This window comes from Tiliqua scincoides, chromosome 6, assembly GCF_035046505.1.
Source record: "Tiliqua scincoides isolate rTilSci1 chromosome 6, rTilSci1.hap2, whole genome shotgun sequence".
Classification (NCBI taxonomy): Eukaryota; Metazoa; Chordata; class Lepidosauria; order Squamata; family Scincidae; genus Tiliqua; species Tiliqua scincoides.
In genome coordinates, this window is record NC_089826.1 from 77,868,821 (window position 1) to 77,889,352 (window position 20,532).

General features: G+C 44.3%; 1 protein-coding gene and 1 pseudogene across 2 annotated transcripts in view; both read left to right on the forward strand.

Annotated features, from left to right (window-relative positions):
* Nucleotides 1-20,532, forward strand: part of PPARGC1A (PPARG coactivator 1 alpha) — a 402,579-nt gene that overhangs the window by 143,610 nt on the left and 238,437 nt on the right. The window lies entirely within an intron of this gene.
* On the forward strand, nucleotides 15,575-15,693 carry LOC136656490 (5S ribosomal RNA; annotated as a pseudogene).

The window sequence follows — 20,532 nt, forward strand, 5'->3', positions numbered from 1 at the left end:
TTGTAAGCACCTGCACTTCCATCATAAAATCAAGGGCTCTGTTGAACCCGCGAAAAGGAACTTAGCAAGGGCAAAGAGCACTGAGTGCTTTCAATGCACACATATATTTGTGCAGTTAAAAGCTTTCATGGTTCTGGAGTAATCTTATTAACTCAGAAATAAGTTTTACAACAGCCCAATCCTTACCTGCCTTGGAGATGGCAGGCCAGGAGGCCTGCACTGCATCCAGAGCAGGGCTGGGGCTGGCTGTGGCACAGCTCAGGGCAAGGGGCATTAATTCCCCTTACTCTGAGTAACACGGCAACGGACCAAATGGGGTTACTAAGATCTGTGCCACCTAAAGGGACTTATGCCGGCCCAGCACAATTTTAGGATTACGTTCTAAATTTGATGGAATTTACTCCCTCGTAATTATGCTTAGGATGACATCCTATGAGGGTCTGACTTTGTATTGACCCAGCGAAACATACAGAAACTCCTTCTAGCTTTAAAACGAATGAAGGGCAATTTTATGCCCAGCGATCTGGGATTGGGTGGGGGGTGGACACTGTTATTTTAAACATGAAAAACAATATATCTATTTTTCCAGTGCAATACTGAGCCCTTTTCCTCTTCCCTCAAAATAGCAGAGAGAGTCCTCTACAGAAAAAAAAAGCATTTCCTTACCTGTACTAATGGAAAAGTGTGATAGAGATCTTTGAATAATAGGGTTTAGAAATATCCGCTATTGGGGCCCTACAGTAAGCTTTCCCAGTCAATACGGCAGCTTTCCTTTCGAGAGGAAGCAGGGCTGTGGAGTGTGCAAGGAATACCTGCTATCCAATATTTCCGACAGAATACTTTTGCATCTCAGATGAATTATTAAATGCAAATTCAGCAATGTGAGGGAGGAAAAAGCAGATTATTTTTCTTTTGAGTTTGCTGATTAGTCAATTGCTTCACTCATGGAGGATGCCACTTGTGTCAAGTTTCTGTACACTTTCATAGAATTGGAGCACGATGCTTGCCATATCTCAAGTGAATGATTTTTCAATTAGTCTGCAGTTCCTTGGCTGTATTTCCTTTGCAGTCCCACACGAGTGATGTAGAGCAAAGGTTTAAGAGGTTTTGGACAATTTATGACATTGGGAGAGACTATTTGTCAAGAAACAATATCTGCAGCAACTTTTATGCTCCATTTTAGTCTTTGGGTTTTTGTTTATTTTTATAGCACTGTTTTTTGAAGATGTTAAAACTGGCTTTAAGGTATTGTTAAAATGCAGGGGAGGAAGGGGGCTTATATGTACCTAGTGCTAAGGGATCAAAATATTATGAGGCAAACAACTATTTCTGCGATGTAGATGGGAACACACTTGGAATTGTTTTATTTTACTCTGCCCAGCGCAAAAGGAAAGGAAGGAAAGATCAGAAACATTTGAAAATGAGATCATACAGCATGTGAACTATACAGACATCTTGCCCATGTTTTTTTTATGAGAAGTCTTACTGACATTTGAAAAGCAGAGCCCTGTTCCTTAGTCTTAAGGTTGATTGACATTTAAGGGCAACAGAAGGCTTGGTTTTCTCTCCATTCCTTTTAAATTGAAGTTTTCATAAATCAGTCCAAGGGGAGAAAACTGGTTACATCTTACAAATGTGACTATCTAGATGGAAATATGAAAAAGTCACCTGTGACATTTTAAACACATTGCTGACTCTCAATACATCTTATATATTGTGTCCAGCCCCCCTCCCCCTCCCCAAAACAGAGAGAATGAGAGAAAAGAGCAGAACAGGATTTCATTTTTGGTCTTTATCTTTAAAGCTTTGGCACACTCCTAAAGGGCTTTTTTATTTGAAAAATCTTGGGCAGGAAGGACAGTTCACAAAAACAAATACTATATTTGCAAGACTTATAGACCAATGCTACCCAAATTCCCACGCGGCAATGCAGTGGTGCCAGCCGTGCTGTATCCTGTGGGGGATTTTTGGCTGCTGGAGGTCTCCTTGAGGTAAAGGGACATTTGTCTCCTTGCTCCTAGGTAATCCCTAGCAGTCTCAATCTCCGGCAGCCTCGAACCTGCACCAGCTATATCACTGGCTCGAACCTGCATTGATCCAATCAGGCACGGGAATGGGGTTAGGATATGGCATGCTGAACCTGCCTCCTGGGCCAAATCCATCCACACCTGCCCTCGTCATTGCCCAGTTCCTCCCTCCTTTGCCCCTGCACTGAATGCACCTGTTCTGGTAGACCTCCTGATGACCTCTGGCACCAGCAGGAATGTTCAATCCTTCCTACCAGTGCACCTGGGCTTTGCAGTGTCACAAGATGCTTTATGGTGACAGCTCATGACAGCGGAATGCAGGCCCTCATTAGGATTGGGCTGTTAGTCGCCATCAACCCACAGTGCAATTGAATATCACATCATTTAGCATAGCAGCAGATTCAGAAATCGTCCACGTTCTTCTTGTCATATTGTGTCATTTGGTTCAAGTGCGCATCAATGCATGATATAACTTTATAAGTGGATTCATAAAGACTTCCAGATACAGGCTGATCTGTGATATCAACACATATTTATATCACAGATCAACCTGTATCTGGAAGTCTTTATGAATCCAACTACAAAGCTATGTCATGCACACTGCATACTTGTACCAAATGACACAACGTGACAAGAAGAATGTGGAAGAGTATGCACCTGCAATCATAGTGTGATGTAATGGGCAGTTGTTGACCTTGGGGACCAGCGTAGAGTTGCTACTGAGTCCTGCCTAGGGTGAAATTTGAGATGGATTTTGAGGTCCCTACTTGTTTAAAACATCCATGGAATTTTGAGAGAAGCGAAGAGCGCAGGCAGGTATCAACAGCAGGTTACGTTCCTGGAGAATTGCGCATATTTCAAAAATGTGTAAAAGAAAAACAGATTTCCAATAGAAAAAATGGGTTTGGGTTGAGTTAGGGGATAAGGCAGTGAGCACTCTTGTTGATGACGTTGATTATGGAGAGACGCTGCTGTGAGTGGGGCAACAAGGCTGTTGATGTCTCAGTTCATTGTCTTGGGGTGTTTTTGAGAAGTAGGATAGCCGTGTCTTTTGTGTGGTGTATGTTTTCCTTGCAAGATCTCTTGCATAGCTGAGCACACTTCTCTGGTCACTTTGGAGCTACATTAGGTGATTGGAATGTCCCCATCTAGGATACCCAAAGCACTCTCAATTAAACTGTATCAGTATTTGCACAGTGTCAACCTCCTCTTAGACCTCCTCATGTTCCTTCTGCTTCTCTAGCTCAAACAGACCTTGGGGCGAAAGCTCTTCTTTGTGCAAGCCAAGATGTTCAAGTTACCACAGGGAACTAACCACTTTCTACTTTCTTGAGCAACTGCTCAACTACTCTACAGTATTAGCCAGACTACTGTTATCCAGTGCCTGACCTGCCTCCTCTCCTTGTATGCCCAATCGTCCTCCTTTGTCCATAGACTTTGCCGTTTTGTCTGCCTATGTGCTTCACAACTGCTTGCTCACTGGGATGCTCAATCCTAACCCAGCTCCCGCCAGCAGGTTGGGCACACATGTGGTTGCAAACATGTCTTAAAACATGTTCCAACCACACTGAGGCCAGTGCAGCCAGCATCAGCTGACCAGGGTAAGTCCAGCACCAGGCAACGGGGAAGCGGGGCGGGGGGCAGAGAGGGGTGTTTGGGGTGGGGGAGAGTGCGATGGAGGGTGGTTCAGGCCCAGGAGGGGACCGGGGATGGCAAAGGAGGCCCCTGCAACATCTTAACCCCAGTCCTGGGCCTGAAAGCCCTACACAGGACTACTTGGTTCTGTGCCAGTGGTGCAGCTCCAAGTAGACCCCTAGAGGCTGCTGGGGCTTGATGTGGGGTAAGGGAACAAATGTTCCTTTACTTCTAGGAGACCTCCAGCTGCCTCTCTGCCTGAGCAGGATACAGTGGCAGCTGTTTCAGCACCACTATATCACGCTGCGGGAAGCCTGCTTAGGTTTGGGCTATGGATCTCTCTTGCCTTAGCCTTAAACCATTCCAGATCCTGGACTTGCCAATGTCCAAGGATGCTCTACCTTATAGGTAGATTGGAGATAACCATCCAGTGTGAGACAGTGGGATTCAAATCTTGAAGATAACACAAGTTATCTTTCCTGTCAAGTTCTCCATTTCCCTTCTTTGTCATGCACTCCTGGTACTTATTAGAGCAGTGATTTTCAACCTTTTTCATCTTGCACCACACTGGCAAGGCACTAAAATGGTCAAGGCACACCATCAGCTCTTTGACAATTGACAAGGCACACTGTGCTGTCAATGGGGGCTCACATCCCCCAATGGTCCTATTGATAAATGACCCTCTCCCAAATTCCCGCGGCACACCTGGGAACCATTCGCGGCACACCAGTGTGCCACGGCACAGTGGTTGAAAGTGGCTGGATTAGAGGATGAAGAAAAAAAAAACTTTGGTCCTGTAACTGAAAGCATTTCTGTTCAGATAATTAATGCCTGGCACCCAAGTAGCACTTAACAACCATGACTGTATAATGATTGACGGAAACTCTATACTTGACGTTTATTTATTACTTAAAAAATAGTGCCAAAAGATTTAATCATTTGTTGTGTACTTTTTTCCCCAAGCTGTGAATGAGATTTATTATTCTGAATATGGTTAAGGAAGCATGGTGTATCGTAGGCATCCTTCTGGCCATATATTATAGCCAGGCTGGCCAATTTCTGCATTCTTCAGGGCTTGTTCTCCAGACAGTCATCTGGAAGGCTCGACAAACTTTGTTTTGCCAGACAAGCTGATCCCTTCATGACTGGTCAAGCTCCAACATAAGTTGGTGCCTTCGAGCAGTAAGAAGGATTTTACAGTTGTGAACTGCAAGCCTCCTGGCATAGCCAAATCATTATATACAAAGCCTTAAAGACACACACTGCTTGTGCTTACAACAAGAAAATAGTTTTATTTTCCTTTCCTTTGCAAATGAAACCAGGAGCAAATCTTGTAGTACAGCTTAATTAAAATTTGGTGTGTCCCGTGCAGGAGAGGCAGTCAAAATTAATTTGTGGCCAGAGCTAGCCTGTGGACTATGAGCTGGCCATCCTGGGTCCCCCATTAGCTAAATTTCACTGAGAAGGAAACCTCACATTAGTGTCCTTCAGTATTATAATATTGTATAAGATCCATCTTTGCTTTTAAGTGAATGGGGTAAGAATGGTGTTTAACTCGGTTGCCTCTGATGTCTAGTTTGACTCTAAGAAAACAAACATAGGGCCCAGTTCTATCCTTCCAGCACTGATGCAGCCACAATGCAGGCCCAAGGTAAGTCCATCATCTTGGCCTCTGGTGGAAAGTTGGACTGGGCCCTTAATAGTTTCCATTCTAGGTTGCTATAGTTCTCCTCTCCAAATGAAGGTGCTTAAGCAAATTATTTGTTCAGCTGAATGAATCCCAAAGACAGTGTAGATCACTGGCTAGGACTCTTGGCTGCAGACCAGAAGATCATATATATTCATTAGTTCCTTAATAGGTAGAGGTGGGTGAAAACAATTTTATTTTTCCATGAATTTCTGTGTTTTCAAAAGTTAGAAGTGCAGAAAGCGGTATTATGATGTGTTTTTATTTTGTCATCACACACACACACACACACACACACACACACACACACACAAACTCTATAAATGGGGTTTGGGCATGTTAAGATACCACTTCGGGCATTGCAACAGACAAAATTTGGGTGAGACCTTGGGCTCGTTTTCTCATTGTTGCCATTGTCCAGTGTCTCAAATGTAAATGGATTATCCTTATCTGTGAAATATCCTAATTGGAGTTTTTCTCCAACAAATACCGAAAGGCGTTTTTGAAAGCTGTTGCTTGGGCCATCCCCTAAATGTCTTTCCTTTTAATTTTGCACATGTGGTTGGACTCACTTGCTCGCTTGCTCACTCTCAGCTCCACCTTCTTGCCTGACTAGCCACTTCTTCAAAGCAATTCTTCAGAGCAATTAGCAATTTGGACAGAACATACTGGAAGAGAAAGTTCTCTTCCGTTTCCAGCATGCTCAGCCAGCCTGAAATGGCTGGACGAGCAAGGAAGAGATGGCTAGTGGTGCAATTGGTGAATTGCAACGTTTTTTGCTTGCTCTCCTAGAAGGGGAATTATTGAAACAGGATCTTAGCAGACCAGAAGTTCCCTGGGGCATTGTGAGGCACTTACTGGGGTATTGCAGGAATCCTGCCACCCAGCAACAACCCTGGAAACGGTGGCAGGAGGCTCAGCGCCGCTGGCAGAGCTCCTGAGCATAGTTTTTCATGCTTAGAAAAGGCCTCCCACCTGTCCAGCGCCTCTTACCTATGTTTGAAGGGTTGCTGCAGGCCTCCAAATCCAGAAGTGAGTGGTGGTTATGTCATCACATGACACAAAACATGTCATCGCCATTTACTTCTGGGTTCAAGCACCAGGGAGGGCATCACTGGCTGGGTAAGTTTGGGAAGCACTGCAACAGCCCCTTGCTTTCTCCTCCAACCCGGTCACCACAATTTCTCGCTCTCAGAGCGAGGCTGAAGAGGTGCATCACCACAGCTCTAGGCTTCCTCTTGCTTGCTTTCTGTGAGGGGCAGCACAATCCTACCTAATTCCCCATGCAGCAATGTAGTGGCACCAGCACAGTGTCCTCTGAGTTTTTGAACATTTGTTCCCTTTTTTTTTGGTGTAAGCCTCTGCCAGCCCAGTGGGTCATCTCAGACCTGCACCAGTGAAATTGCTGGTGCAAGACCGTGTTGACCTGGAAAAGTGAATGAGGCTCAGGAAGGGGGTTAGGATTTGGTGACCCCTGCTTCTGCCAAACCTGCCCCCTTTGCAGATCTGATCTGCCTTTCTCCTCTCACCCATCTCCATCCTGTTCTGCCCCATCCCTACCACCTTCCAGTCCCTGCACAGCCTTTCCAGAGGTGGCAGGCATCCACAATTCAACACCGTGCAGACCCACCGTTTGCTGCTTCCAGCAGCAACCAGGCCATGCTCTTTGGTGTTGTCACATTGATGTCAGCACATTGGTGTCACATTGCACTGCTGGAATGCTTGTCGCGGTGGCAAAATGGCTGGTTAAGATTGGGCCATGAGATGAGTATTGGAGGGCAGGGTGCAGCAGCTGGTATGAATGGCTATGGGACATCCCTGCTAATTCACTGCCTCCCCTAGTCCATTACTCAAAGCACCACCCAGCTGGGCCTTATGGAAGGGCAAATCACACAGTGATTTGCAATGCAATACAATGCAAATCTCAACAGTATGCCATGCAAGCTCTGTCTTAAATACTATGCACAAAACATTCCTAAAGGTGACCCAAATGTGGAAAGCTAGACCTTAAAAGGAAAATGTCCTCCAGTATTTAGAGACTCATTTGTTGTCAAAGCCAAGTGCTGCCTGTATTGCAGGATAACTCATTAACTTAAAAACAGAATATAAATGTAAATTATAACCTTTGTTATTACTCATAACCACAGTTCAGATGATAACTTGGCAGTTTGCCCACTGTTCTTTTACAAATTACTAATCTCAAGAATAAATTATACATGATACATAATACATAATTGTCTTTAAAAGGCAATCATTGTTCTAAAAGGTAGGCTTTGCTGAATTTTTCCTATGAAATATACACCAATAGGCTGAAAACTTTTATTGATGGTTGTGTCTGTGGGGTGACTACAGAGACCTGGTCATGAGAAGAAATGAGTTTGAAAAGGAGTTCTCCCTTGGCACTAGCCCTTCCCCCAACTAGAGCCCTAAAGAGGGTCCATAACACAATGGTAGAGCCATATGCTTTGCTTGCAAAAGGCCTTGGATTCAGTCCCAGACATCTCCAGTGTAAGCATATCTGTTAGCAGGACTGGGAAAGACCTTGGCCTTCTGAAACTCTGGAAAAACTGCTGCTAGGGTAGAACCATTCATTATTAAACTAGTACAGTAAATGATTTTCACCAATGAGGAAACACTGGCCCAGACAGACTGTGTCTAATTTCACAGGGCAGGGAGTTTGATAAACGAGATGCCACTACAGAAAAGGATCTCTTGTATGTCACTGCCATTCAATGGTGTCGCTAGGGGGTGCAGACTGCACCGGATGATATGCACAGAGGGGTGATACCACTTCTGGCCAAAATTTTTAAAATCTTTTTATTTTCAACTAATACTATCATGCTATATATCATTTGAGGCATATTTTCATGCAGAATGCAATTAAACCAACCCCAGTGAGTTATCTCTATTCTTTCAAAAAGTTATAGCCCCCCCAAAAAACAGAGAGTGGGGCGATGGTGCATCACCATGCCTACTGCCCAGGGCATTTCCCCACCCACTGCATGGAAAGAGATGCACCATGGGGCTGAGGTGCTGGCCTCCCCCACTGGGTGACCCCTAGTGATGCCACTGCTGCCACTTCAGCTGGTAATGGGTTACACAAAAGAGTCTCTCCAGGTGACCTCAAGGGGTGGCAAAAATCATCCTTGAAATCCCTGGAATGATGGTTTAGCCTTGGAGGACCATCTTTCTTCTGCGTTTAAGGTTGGTTGTGCCCAGAAATGAATTGTTAACCAATGTGGCTAACAAGATGGTCACATGGTTCGGATGCTCGGTCAGCATTCTAGCAATTCTGCATTAATTGCAGTTTCCAAGCAGTTTTCAAGAGCAGCCCCACAGAGAGCATGTTACAGTAAATCCAGTCTAGATGTAAGTAAACCATGTGCGGGCATGGCTATGACCTACTGCTCTTGGAATGGAGGTGCAGCTGCCATGGCATTTGAAACTGGGCAAAGGCACATCTGGCCCCCGCCACTACTTGCATATCCAGGAACAGAGCAGAATTCAGGAACGCTTCCTAGGCTGCAAACCTGAGCCTTCAAGGGGAGTACAACCAGATCCAGAGCACGTTATCAACAAGAAACCGTTCTGTCTTGTCCAGCATTAATTTCAGTTTGTTTACCCATATACAACCTGAGATATTATAGTCTGAGATAGTATACAGCAATGTTTCTCAAACTTTTTGGAGGCCCTGGTGGCTGCTGCTTGGTTTATAAATCGCCTTTAATGGTGATTAGGTAGCAGTGATTCCCCACCCAGTAACAGCTTGTTAAATCCTTGATGTACATAGCCTCATCTGCCCTACAATCTCTGTCAGTGGCTTCATATAAATGTTATAGCATAGGGCACAAGAGCAAACCCTTTGGGGATACTATAGGAAAGGTGTCAAGGTGCCAAACAAGAGTCCTCTAGCACCACCTTCTGAAATTGTCTCTCCAGGAATGACCTGGGCGTTTGTTTTTGTAGTTGATTTTAACTTGTTTAAATTTTTGATCATTAGTTGTTTGGGGCATGCCATAGAGCAGTGGTTCCCAAATCTACCTGGGTCATGACACCCCCCCCCCCCACCGCACAGCCTCTTCTTCCCAGCTCAGAAGGATATCACCACCTTGGATCTTGCAAGATTTAAGCGATCCAAGATGGCAGTGCCTGGGGGAACAGGTAGGTGGAGCCACCAGGGACATTCCACAGCACCCTGTGAGTGGTGCAGGAAACTCCTGCCTTGTAGGGATAGAAAGGTGAGTCATTTTTGTAAAGGATGCAGTGTGTTAAAATCTGCTTGCCACCCAATGATACAATAGTAGCACCGTCTTCTTTCAACAACAGGCGGCCTGCGTTAACGCAGATTTGGAATCTGTGGGTGGCTCCAGCCTGTGCTGCAGTGTGCTCTTGTCACCACCAGAGGGTCTTCTGGTAATTGCAACCTCTGGTGTTCTGCCTTCTGAGGGTTGAGAGTCGCATCCCTATCTGTCTAAAGATTCTCCGAACACAACCAGAGCTGTTCAGAACATTTTAGATGCTCAAATACGGGTTTGAACTTCCACGGATTTTGATATGCATGGGGGTTCTGGGAACGGAACCCCCACAGATACTGAAGGCCCACCTGTACTTCATTTCCTGTTCTAGCTTCTTTCCTGCTGTTTGTTGGAAACCAGCCTTCATGTCAACATATCACAGAATGGGCATTTTATGTTGGACTAAAAACCCTGATTTCTCCCATTTTGTAAAAGTGCAGCTAAGCAGTTGATTAGCTCACCAGTGACCTTCATGATAATTCTGTGGAACATTTACTCCTTGTAGCTCAGTGTGATGTCTGAGTATGTGTGTTTTAATAGAGAAAAGAATTGAGGGTCGATCATCAGATTTGACATATTCTTCTTCCCATGGGTCAATTCTGGAATGTCAAGTCAACCTTTCATTTTTTTTCCCTTGGCCGGATACATTTATTTCTGTGTCATCTGTTTGTAAGAAGATCTTTTTTTGGGGGGGGGGGGGGAACTGTTTGTTCCTGTTTTCGCTGTATGAAAATTGAATGTATGGCAACAATGAAGGTTTCTCCCATTATCCTTGACCAAAACACTGCATACCTATGTCAGGCTGGAGGTTTTCTGTAATATTGGTTAGTTCCTGGTTCAGTATTATTATGTAGATTCTGGGCTGAAATATTCTTGAAATTAAGGTGTTATGTACACTTGAAATACTGCTAGTCTGATGATACCAAAATACATAGATAAATATTTATTTAAGTGACAAATAGTGCACTTGTTTGACAGAAGGGTTTTCTGTATTTTTCCTCACTAATGAGCTGATTAGGTATTCATTTATTTTGATTCCGAACTATATAATTTTACTGTCAGTCAGATGGTGCTTCATAACCAATATCTAACACATGCACCATTTGCTCAGACTTTGTTGCACCAACATAATTTTTTGTGTTCCCCCCCCCCAAAAAAAAACACTTTATACTCTCTGAGCTGCCAGTTCCCCAGATTATTTTTTTCGTTCCTAGCACAGTTTTTTTCCCCATCGCGGCTGCCCTAAAGAATGTAGTCCGTTAATGCCAGACTTTTTATCAGTCATTGTGTTCTTAAAAAAAAAAAAAATCAGGTTCTCAATTCTGTTTGCTTATTAGGTACCCTTGTAAAATGGACAGCAGAAAGGTTAGACGTACTTTGTATCCTGTCTGTCTTTGTGTATTTCTAGGCTTGCAAGATACATTGTGGAGAACATTTCACACGGGAATGTATGTGTCACTGTAATAATTGATGCTAGAAAGTTATGTGAAGGTCTTTTTGTTATTAAATAAAATAGCCTTTTCTAACAAAGGAAAGATAGATGGTGGGAGAGTAAGGGAGAAAGTGGCTCTAAAAATGACCCAAGAGTTAAGATATATAAACTACAGGAAAAGAACTCACATGTTTTTATCCTGACTCAGAAAGGTCACTATTTTTCTACAGCAGTAACAGAATAATGACATCTTCAGTTAACAAATAATTGCACAACAGCCCAATCTCAAGCGCCTATAGATGTTGCAAGTAAATAGCAGGGAATTCTGTACTTCCAGCCTTTGTTTGCTGCTCTTCCAGTGATTAGAGACTGTCAGTCAAAACCTGTATTCCTGTATAAAGCTAAATAGGAGTGAGATCTTTTGTATTTCTGGAGGATAACTACACTTGAATGCTGCCAGTGGCAAGATAGTGGTTGCTTTTATACCCTGACTTGTAGAATGTCAATACTACATTTGAAACAGTAATTCAGTTGCAAAGCACGTCAGATGAGGTTTTTAAATAAAATTTACCCTTTAAAATATTGTGGTAAGAACTGAAAATGTGATGCCCTATGTACGTCCTTATATCTTCTTTCTTTCTGTTAGCACATTGTGTTAGAACCCTCTGTGCCTTTATAATTTTCTATTTACTGTTCCATTGATCAAACAGGTTAAAAAAAAACCCATAAAAACTTAAGTCATTTTAAAGCACTTTTTGCTTGAAGTGAGGAGCAAATTGAAGACACAGATGGCTTGTCAGTGGTACCCCGTATAAAATGAACCCAACTCTGTTTAGAGGGATTAGGACAAGTTCTCTGCTAGTGCAGCCTAGCATTGGCTGTAGCTTAGATAGAAAAGGCAAATTGTGAGGCTTGTCGTGACATTTTGGAGGAGAAAGGCTTTGTTCTGAACACTGCTTGGATTATGTGGTGTGGAGGGCTCCTAGTGCGGGCCCTTTAATAAACTCCACAAGCCCCACCCCTGACTCCTGTTTGGTCAGTTCTGGAAGACACTAAACATAGCCAGTGCTACCTGCAAACACTTTGATTCACCTCCCATATTACTGGTGTAGAAATGCCATTTATATAGACTGTATTGATTTCTGATTGTATATAAAAGAGGCAAGATGTGTTCAGTGTAACTGAATCTGTGATTTAGTTAGGGAACACTAAATTTCATTCAACTGTGCTATGTTGACTTTGGGGGTCATTGAAGGTGATTCTAGGTCAAAATAGATATAGAATGTTTAGTGCCTGCTTAGCATTTCCATATCTTATCCTCTTTTTCTAAATAGTAACTGCAGCCAATGCTGCAGCTGGTTCTATCCAGGTTGGAACTGTGCTTTCCTTCTCACCGTGGTCCCAATTCAGATTCCCCGCAACTGCTATTTGTTCCAGAAGGAAAACTCTGCTTGGGCCAACGTGGGAGCTTTCTTTTTAAGGCAAATAACCTCTTTCTGCACTAAGACTAGAGCAAGGAGAATGTTAGTGTCACCTGCTTTCACAATCTCTCTCTTGCTTTCTCTCGCTCTCTTACACACACATGTGACTGCTGTCTAGAAAAGATGAGATGCACAACTGTTGCATCTCGTGAGACGTGGAATAAACGTCTCATCTGATCTGAACCTTAATTTTTTTTCTGATACAAAGATGATTGACTCTTGTGACCTCGCATAGCTTTTGCTTTAACTAAAAATGAGTTCCAGCAAGGATGCCACCACTGAGATATGATTAGCTTCCTTTGCACAAAATCCTCCATCTGCTCCCAAGTAACCTGTTTCAGAGAGTACTCATGCAAATAGTGTGCCATCCGAACAACTAAATCAATTAGATCCTTCAGTCTCGAAAGACTCTGGTATTGCGCTCTGAAAGGTGGTTCTGGAACAGCGTCTAGTGTGGCTGAAAAGGCCAATTCAGGAGTGACAATCCCTTCCACACTGGGAGCAAGTGCAGTCTGTCCCTGGTCTGTCTCCCTGGCTACAGGCCTTCCTTCTTTGCCTCTTGGCTCAGTCTGTTGGACAAATGTCTCTTCAAACTGGTTGTTGTTTAACTTCAACAGTTGTTCAAACTGAACAACTCACTTGTGCAGTTTTTGACCCTTTTCTTTGATCAGAGCTTACAATCTTCGTCTCTTCAAACTGGTTGTTGTTCAACTTCAACAGTTGTTCAAACTGAACAACTCACTTGTGCAATTTTTGACCCTTTTCTTTGATCAGAGCTTACAATCTTCCAGTTCACAGACAACAGCTGCAGTTTCATGTAAGTACATTACTCCAACCATTGCTAGCACCAGGTTGTCCTGCACTGCCCCTGTGATGGTGCCACCCACCTATTCCCTCATTGGGAACAACCATTGCCTCCACTGCTGACAGTTTAGGTGTCAACCTGGATAGATGAACTTTTGGCCAAGCTCTGATACCACAAGTGGCTCCCACATCACAATGCCCATGTGAGTAGACTATTTGTGATGCTTTTTGTTTGTTTTATTTCCTTTTCCTTTTCCATGTTTGGAGACCAGGGGATAAGCGGAATAATCAGTGGGAAAAAACCCTTCCCAGTGGTAGAAAGATCTCCCATCATCCAAGACTAGCTGCTAAAATTAAGACATGGAGGCAGGGACTTGGTTAAAGGTTGCCGGGGAGGGGGAGGAAGACTTTTCTCACAGATCATAGTAGGTTGCATGCATCTTCTCATGTAGTGAGAAGCCCTAAACTTGAGAAGAAAGAAGCCTAAAAACTATTCCCTCTGTGTGCTACAGCAGGCACATCCTCTCCAGGGAATGTCTGGAAACAAAAGGGTCATGTGCTTGGGAAGGAGGAAGGAAACAGAATTAAGGCCACACCCCTGCAAGGACCACAAAGAGGACAGGTAGAAGGTCTCAGGTGACCAGGGAGATTGCATTCTCCCCCCTCCTGTCTTGCAGGTGATATTGCAACTTCCAATATTGCAGCATCCCGACTCAGGCATGTTACCAGATTTAACTCTAAAATGTAGTCCATGTGAAATAAGTGGGAGTAATTTTCAAGTTCATCAGCACTCATTTTGTGTCCTTCCTGCATCCAGAATGTAACATTTTGAGCTGGGTTACACGATGTTTGTGATGACCGTGGTGTTCATCCTCAGACTGAAAGAGGGAAATTGATTTGCAGGGTCTGGTTAGTCCCACAAAGAGATAAGTGTGCTAGAATTCAGCTTGATCGTGACATCCTTTGCACAGTAAAAGGGATGGGGGAAGTGCCTGTGCTCAAACCAAGGGAAAAGATGTGACACTGCTCTACAATGGTCCTTCAGCGACTCCCTTCTGATCCAAAGATCTGCTCACTCAATTCCAAGGACTTGCTTTACAGAGAATGTCTTCTGAGCTGACTCTCAGCAGCTGGTAGGATTGAGGGCCAAAGGAGAACACTGAATTCTGACTTCAGAATTCCAAGGGTTCTTTCCTGGCCCAGCTGGATAGGATGTGTGGCTTAGGAGGCTTCCTGAGTTCCCTCCAAATGGGTCTCAATCCTCACTCTTTGCACCCTGCAGGGGAGAAAGAGGAAAGACTTGCAGATTCCAGCTACATTCTCAGTCCACCCCCCTTGATCTCACTCCCAATGAATTTCCCCACTATTCCAGAAGGCAAAACTCCCAGGCTTCCTTATTCTCGCCTTGCTAGCCCCATAGTAATCTTTATCTCCATTCCTCTCAATATAGCGCTCACCATATGGTGCTCAGAGCCCATCAAAATCTCAGCCAACCTTCTCTTCAAGCAGAAGAGAAACCACTACTAAAAATAAGCTAACTGCATCAAAAGATGGCAATTCACAACTTCAAGGAGGTGTCACTTCCCATATTCCCCCCCCCCAGCCTTCTGCATTCTTTGCCCTCAGTTCCAATGTAAGTATGAGAAGCAGAAGTTCTAACCTACTTTCAATGGAAGAGACTAAATCAGCTGCTTGGAACCGAGTCCAGCTGTGGTTGGTAAATGGTGCCACCTTCCTTCTCCCAAAGATTGCAAATCCTTTTCTAGCCCCTGGGTAGGGAAGTTCTGGACTCTAAAACAGTTGGCCTAGTTAGTGGTGCCTTCCCATATTTACAAAGAAAATATCATGATTAGTCATAGTGGTCAAGCCAACTCCAAAGTTGGTAATAAGAATCTTAATATGACCAGAGACACGACTAGCGTCAAGTCAGTTCAATTTAATACACAAAGCAGAAACAAGGAAGAAATTGGCAGAAGTGTTAACAGGCAGGGAGACTTGAGGGCGGGCAGGTGGGTGGGTGGGAAGGCAATCACCAATGCAAGGCCAAAAGGCTGGCATTGTCTAAGTACAGATCTTGAATTCTGCAAAGTTGGATTTGGGCCTGTGGCAGGTGGAAGATTAGTGAGAGGCACCACTGCTGTCCACGTCTACCTTACCTTCCTTGTTTTCCTCTTCCTCTTCCCCTCTGCTACTCCTCATTCTGCACTTCCTGTACTTGAAGAACTGTTACCCTGCACATGCCTGATCTTATCTGATCTCGGAAGCTAAGCAGGGTCAGGCCTGGTTAGTACTTGGATGGGAGACCACCTGGGAATACCAGGTGCTGTAGGCTTGTACCATAGTCTTTCAAGACTGAAGGTTGCCAACCATGTACTTGAAGAAAGAAAAACAGGGCTGGAACATTAAGCTGTCCTATCCCCTCCTCCACACTACCCCTTCTGCTGTCTTCTTTTTTTACAAATGCGTAAGGAAACAATGGTGGTTCTCTTTGGGCCTTCTAGTATCCCTTGGTGGGTGGCATTTGGTGCCCTACTTCGGGTGCTGGAAGATTTTGAGCTGGTCCTGGGTATGGTAGTCCTGTAGTTTATTTGAGATTATATCCCCTTCCAGTGAGGGAAAGACTGTGGAAAGTCCTTCAGGGGTTAAGGCAGCAGTTTTCAACCTTTTTCATCTCACAGGCAAGGTGCTAAAATTGTCAAGGCACACTATCAGTTTTTTGACAATTGACAAGGCACACTGCAATACCGGCCAGGGGCTCACATCCCCAATGGCCCAACTGATAAATGACCCTTTCCCAAATTCCCATGGCACATCTGTGGACCATTTATGGCACAGTGGCACACCAATTCTACTTTATCAAAGAAGCAAGTCTCAGTCCCTTATACTTAAGGAGATAGAAAGATTAATGTGCAGACTTGCTTTGATTTTCCTGGCTTGGAAATATTTGATGGGATACAACATTTCTTTTTATTGGGTTGAAAACACTTTTGAGACCCATCGCATGACATTGTCTAGTTTGAGAAAAAGCAAGCTGAAGATGTTAGGCACTTTTTATTTTATTCAAATTAAAGTTTATGCTGAAACAATGTACCTTGAATTTGTATTAGCTGGAATTTCATTGACTCATGTCGCTTTCCCCCAGTTGAGATTCAGCACTTCTAACCACTGCCCTCCCAGATTTTATTATTTTTCTTTATTCTTGGAGGACAGTAACTGTTTTTGTCTGCTTTCCCCTTTTATAAACACTTTATAATTTTTTAAAAAATAAATCAATAATTTTATGGCTATCTCCCCAAGCATTTATGCTTTCACCTTGTAGCTTCCAGACAGATTCTCTGAGTATTAGAATCCAGCTTTACAGATTATATCTCTCCTTTCTTAGACTAATAGATTTATTATATCTTTTTTCCCCTCTTACATGAAGATGCCTGTGTTTGTGCACTACACTCTAATTAAGGGCTGGTATCCAGCTGTAGTGGTTTACATTTCTCTAACAGCTTTTATGGTGTTGTCACATGGAGTTAGCTCTGTCTGAAGACAGCCAGATTTTACAGCAGTTAAAGGTTTTGAAGGAGATTACCATAATTACAAGTGATCCACATTCAGTGCTTTCATGCCCCTTCTTTCCACTGCCACCCCTTGGCCTTTGTATGGTTTATCACATTGCAAGCGATAGAAAGGAAATTCGGAGAAAGTGGCTTCACAGGGAACATTGCTTCATTAGTTCAGAACTGTAACATTTATGGAACAATTTTCAAAACATGATGCTCTGTTTAATTTTAATAGCTTGAGCTTACTGCTAGATTTTCACTGCATTGTTTAGAAAAGGAAGGAAGGAAGAAAAAAGATCCATTATTGGTTTTTGCCTTTAGTGATGGAGGGTTTGGAAACTAACACTTTCAGGGCACAATCCTAACTTGAGCTGGAAACAGGCAGGCCTGCACTGCATCCAGCGCAAGTTTGGAACTGACTGCAGGCCAGCCCGGGGCAAGAGGAAACCCCATGTTGCTCTACAGCAGTCCCGATGGGTCTACTTGGATCTGCACACCTGATGAGATGGCACAAATCCAAGCAGCCCAGAACTACCCTGGGCTTCTGAGGGACAGGGTCAGGATCCAGCATAATTGCTGGATGCTGGCCCCACCTCCTGCTCTCCACTCACTCATATTCCTGCCCACTGCCCACCCTCCCCGCCCCAAAACACCTCCCTCCTCCCCATACCCCCCCCAGATCCTTGCGTCAGCCAAGCTCGACCAACTCAACTCACTGTTTCTCTGGGCCATCAGCACTCCCTTCAGAGTGCTTTACAGCACTTTTGTGACACACCTGGACTGGCTCAAGGGACTTGCATCAGCCGAAGTGCCAGTTAGGACTGGGCCCTCAGTTTAGAAACCCACCAACCCTTATGAGTCTAGCCCATACCCAGTCATCCCTTTGGCTTGTAATGGCTCAATGATAGTCTTTTCATCTCTGCCATTTGCCCTGCTCCTCACTTTCCCACACTTCCTGCTCAGGCAAAAGCCAAAGGCTGCTTCTAAGCAATCTCTGCTGACATGAACTCTCAGTAGGGGAAATGAAAGAACTGCAGCTCCCAAAGTTAAATCAAGCTGTTTCAAAGCACTTCTTTGCTCTTGAAGCATACTTTGCATCGATGACCCTGGAAAACACATTTGGTTATTCGTCTGGGCTCATTTACGGGAGATATGCAAACCTGAAATTCAGTGACTTCCCACCAACAGTGGAGGGTTACCAAAGCTCAGTGGTTTTCAAACTTACCACAGTCATGGCGCCCAACTTTCACAGCAGCATATTCTCGATCCAAGATGGCAGCACCCGGGAGAGCCGGAAGAAGAGGCAACCAGAGACGTCCTGTTTGTGTCCCTGTGAGTTTGCCATGGCTCCCTGAGGCGCCACAATGTGCCATTTGGGAACCACTGCCATAACACAATCTCCCAAAACTGTACAGCCTAGTTTGCATATTAGCAAACTTCTAGTTAATTATGTGTTATGCCAGTAAAAGATTCCTGAATCTGAATCTAGTTAATTATGTAAATTGTGGTAGGTTGGGGAAAACTAAAGCAAACCCTACCGCTTTTCCACTTCAAAATTGCTCATTCCCAATGCTGCTTTGCAGCAAGAAAAAAAAAGACCATTGGGCTTTTCTTACATACTTTTGCATATAACACATAGTAGTGAAAACTCAGACAAATATATACTGCAAGGAGTCACTTGCATAGCACTTCTGTAGGCTGCAGTATCCCTTCCTTATCGACTTCCAGGCAAATCAACCTATTGTTTCACATTCCCAGTGCTGCTTCCTCCTAGATGACATCCGCAGAAGAGCAGAAATGAGGCTTACAAGGAGACAGGTTCAGAACTGGAAATGGTGCATTTTACTTTTTATACAAATACATAAAGATAGCAAAAATCTGGAGTGACACACTCTGCCCAGCTTCTTGATTGACTTTGAATGGTCATGTGACACTTTGCTCAGGGCGGAAGCGTAACAGGACTGTATTCAGTGGTGCAAGAGGCTTCTGTGAGTGCAGTTGAATGCTGGGTTTAAGCTGGAACAGTGTCTAAGAATTAGAACTAGATTTATTTTTGCTACAGCTTGAGACATGTTTTGTGTGGGATATTTTTGGCTGGAAATATAAACCAGCCACAGATAGGAAGTGTGTAGGAGAAGTATGTCGGGGAAGTATGAGTTTGCGTGTGTAGGGGAAGTCATGTTCCTCTTCAGGACTTTAAGGCACTATCAACAGTGACATGTTGGAGGTTTTTGAAGATCAAATGCAGCTGTGGGGAGCTTGATCATACCAGGGGCATTAAGTGAGGGACAATTACGGCCCAATCCAGAGCTGCCTGGTGCCCAGAGGACCAGGGGTGCCAAAATGGCTACTGTTGCATCCTATGGGCTTTGGGCAGTCACCAGCGTCACTGGCTTTGGGCAGTTATATTCGTCCACTTCCTCCGGGGAAAGGCCCAAGTCAAGTCTGCACTGGCTATTTTGCCGGCACAGAGTTGAGAGTTCTGGATCTGGCAGAGCAGAGCTCTGCTGGCCCTGCTCCCTCCCGCCTGCTCCCTCCCCCAGCCCTGCCTTCATTGGGAGGTGGAAAGAGGGGTGGTTTCTCACTAGATTATTGGGCAGAATACTGCTTGCACAGGCATTACCTTGTATCTCTGGTTCTACAATGGCAGTGGCTGACTTAAAAATAGCTTGAAATCCAGGCCAGCTAATGATCCTACCTAGTTGACTTTTTTTGGTTTTTGTCTTGCATAAGAGGTGGGTCAAGTCAAGTCACTTTTATACAACCGCAGGTCGTTACGAAGGAAACACACATTGTACAGGACAGCTATTATCTACACAGTACAAAACTCATATTGCCAATGTCTAGTAGAACGTAAGTTTATAGTTAAGACAAGTTTCTTGTTAAGGAGTGGGTACTGCAAGCAGCACCTCTAACCATTTCTATTGATGGTAAACTTCACCATACATATCTAACATCCACTTATGGCAATATGTACCAGATAAATAGAGGATGGTGCTTCAATAGATTTCACAAAACAGAACCGAGTTGACTAACAACCCAATCCCACATGGGCTGACCAAGAGGAAGTGCCTCTTCCACTGGTGCTGTTTCCTGGAAAGTAGTCAGCACTAGTCATAAAGGCGCTCTGGCGGTGTGAGAAGTCATACAACCAGAGCCTTCCCACATGCTCCGTAGTTGAGGGAGGTGTAAAGTGGTGGGGGAGATGGGAGGGTTGATGGAGGGAAGAATGGGGCAGTAATCAGGCAGGTGGGTGGACCAGGTCCAGGAAGGGGGCGGTTTGGCAGCTGCTGAATCCTAACGCCCTCCCTGGACCTGATCCTGCAGCAGAGGTCCATGCAGACCTGTGCCAGCTATATACCTAGCACAGGTCTGAGTAGACTTGCCTCCCCCCCCCCCACACACACACAGTTGAGGCTTACTCAGATGAGATCTCCACAACTGCCCCCCCATAGACTGCAACAGTAGCCATTTTGGTGCTGCACCATCAGGTGGAGGGGGGAATAAGATTGAACTCTTAATTATGATGATAATAGTAGACCCAAGTGCTTATAGTGAAATATGTAGTCATTGTCTCTGTTCATCGACATGCAGTCAAAAGTAGGCACTACATGTGAAGA